The sequence below is a fragment of the Buceros rhinoceros genome, unplaced genomic scaffold (genome assembly GCF_000710305.1).
Source record: "Buceros rhinoceros silvestris isolate BGI_N320 unplaced genomic scaffold, ASM71030v1 scaffold13742, whole genome shotgun sequence".
NCBI lineage: Eukaryota > Metazoa > Chordata > Aves > Bucerotiformes > Bucerotidae > Buceros > Buceros rhinoceros.
Window position 1 is genome coordinate 46,881 of NW_010398386.1, and position 359 is coordinate 47,239.

Here is a 359-nt window from a genome sequence, read left to right on the forward strand (position 1 = left end):
GGCGGTGGGGGTGTGGGCCCCCCGGGGCCCCAGCCGTGGGGCTGGAGGGAAAACGGGTGGAAGGGGGAGTGCAGAGCAGACGGTGCCTGAAGGAGCCCTTTGGCATCTAAACCACCATGGCCAGTGTCACAGAACAATCTGCTGGGTGCGTTTGGTCTGACCAAACCCGCGATGCCCGAGAGCCGCTGCAAACCCCGGCGCCGGTACCGTTCTTGTCGTGGCTCTTTGGCGGGGCTCTGAGCTCCTAAACGGAGCATATTCAGCCCCAGAGCGAAATTCAGGCAGAAACATTTTCTTAATGACTGTATCATCGTAGCATTGCAGGAAAAAGAAAATACCTTGATGTTTGGCTCTGATGT